The sequence below is a fragment of the Piliocolobus tephrosceles genome, chromosome 12 (assembly GCF_002776525.5).
Source record: "Piliocolobus tephrosceles isolate RC106 chromosome 12, ASM277652v3, whole genome shotgun sequence".
Taxonomy (NCBI): Eukaryota; Metazoa; Chordata; class Mammalia; order Primates; family Cercopithecidae; genus Piliocolobus; species Piliocolobus tephrosceles.
Window position 1 is genome coordinate 73,036,339 of NC_045445.1, and position 2,192 is coordinate 73,038,530.

The 2,192-nt window shown below is 38.2% G+C and overlaps 1 non-coding gene across 1 annotated transcript; it reads left to right on the forward strand.

The window, feature by feature from the left end:
* Positions 1 to 1,681: 1,681 nt before the first annotated feature.
* On the forward strand, positions 1,682 to 1,808 carry LOC111536484. The gene has a single exon (XR_002729753.1). It is a non-coding gene; the product is annotated as a small nucleolar RNA ACA64 (small nucleolar RNA).
* The last annotated feature ends 384 nt before the right edge of the window (positions 1,809 to 2,192 follow it).

Consider the following 2,192-nt stretch of genomic DNA (forward strand, 5'->3'; position numbering starts at 1 on the left):
AAACCAGATTTTTAAAAATAGAGCACAAGGGAATACTTCCAAACTCATTCTGCAAGGCCAGTAGTACCCTGATACCAAAACCAGACGAAGATGCATCATAAAAAGGAAACTACAGGCTAATATCTCTGATGAATATTAATGCAAAAATCCTCAACAAAATATTAACAAACTGATTTCGACAATAAATTAGAAAGATAATTGATCATGACCAGTACCATTTATTCCTGGGATGCAAGGAGAGTTAAATATGTGCAAATCAATCAGTGTGATACATCATATCAATAGAATGAAGGATAAAAACAATCTGATCATTTTAATTGATCCTGAAAAACATTGATAAAATTCAACATCCCTTCATGATAAAAACCCTCAAAAACTAGGAATAGAAGAAATAAATGTCAACATAATAAAAGCTATATATGACAGACCCACAGCTAGTATCCCACTGAATAGAGAAAAACTGAAAGACTTTTCTCTAAGATCTAAATATGACAATAATACCATTTTCACCACTGTTACTCAACATAGTACTGGAACTCCTAGTAAAAGCAATCAAACAAGAGAAAGATATAAAAGGCATCAAAATTGGAAAGGAAGAAGGTGGATCACTTGAGCTCAGGAGTTTGAGTCCTGCCTGGGCAACATAGTGAGACTCCCTCTCTACAAAAAATACAAACATTAGCCAGGCATGGTGGCACACACCTGTAGTCCCAGCTACTCAGGAGGCTGAGGCAGGAGAATTGCTTGAGCCTGGGAGGTGGAGGTTTCAGTGAGTCGAGATTATACTATTGTACTCCAGCATGGGAGACAGGAGTAAAACACTATCTCAAAAAAAAAAAAAAAAAGGTACAAAAGATTTGAATAGACATTTCTCAAAGAAAATATACAAATGGCAAACAGACATGAAAATGTGCTCAACATCATAGATCATCAGAAAAATGTGAATGAAAACTACAATGAGATAGCATCTTACCCCAGATAAAATGACTTTTATCCAAAAGTCAGGCAATAGAAAATGTTCATGAGGATGTGGAGAAAAGGGAACCCTTGTACACCATTGGTGGAAACGTAAATTTACATTTACATTTGGAATGGAAATGTACAACCACTATGAAGAACAGTTTGGAGAGTCCTCAAAACTAAAACTTGAGGTACCATATGATCCAACATCCCCACTGCGGGTATATACCCCCACCCAAAAAATAAATATATATAGTGAAGAGACATCTGCACTCTTATGTTTGTTGCAGCACTTTTTAAAATAGCTAAGATGTGGAAGCAACCTAAATGTCCACCAATAGATGAATGGATAAGGAAAATGTGATACATATACACAATGGAGTACTATTCAACCATAAAAAAAATGAGATCATGTAATTTGTAACAGCGTGGATGAAATTGAATATTATTATGTTAATGAAATAAGCCAGGCACATAAAGACAAACTTCACATGTTCTTACTTATTTGTGGGATCTAACAGTTAAAAAAATAAAATAGATTTCATGGACATAGAGAGTAGAAGAATGGTTACCAGAGGCTGGGAAGTGTAGTGGGGGGCTAGCAGGGAGGTGAGAATTGTTAATGAGTACCAAAAAACAAAAATAAAAGAATGGTCTCTCTGCCCAGGTAGGTCCAGCAGTGTTGGACACACACATCCCACTAGTGGTTGGGGTCACTGGCATTGGTTGAATATCACCTCCAGCTTTGGCCATGGCCATGGGTGAGATTTGGCACCCAGAGCCTCCAGGGGACTCAGCTTATTGTGCACTGCCCCATGTGCAGCTGTGCAACCCAGGCCCTGATGGGCACTGTGGCCTCTGCCCCAGTGTGGCCACTCATGTGGTCTAGCCCCCGGGTCTGGCCTTCAACCCCTAAACCTGTCTTCTCTCTGCAGGAAACTGCTCCTCTCACACCTGAGCCCAACACTGCCAGGTCTGTGGAAAGGGGGAGACTCAGCTGGCTCTGTTTTTTGAATAAAACTGTTTGTCTAAAAGAAAAAAATGAAAAAAAATGGATAAAACCTACTATTTGATAACACAACAGGGTGACTATAGTCAATAATAAGTTAATTGTACAGTTTAAAATAACTTCACGGATGTAATTGGATTGTTTATAACCTAGAAGATAAGTACTTGAGAAAATGGATGCCCCATTCTTCATGCTGTGATTATTTTACATTTAATGCCTATAT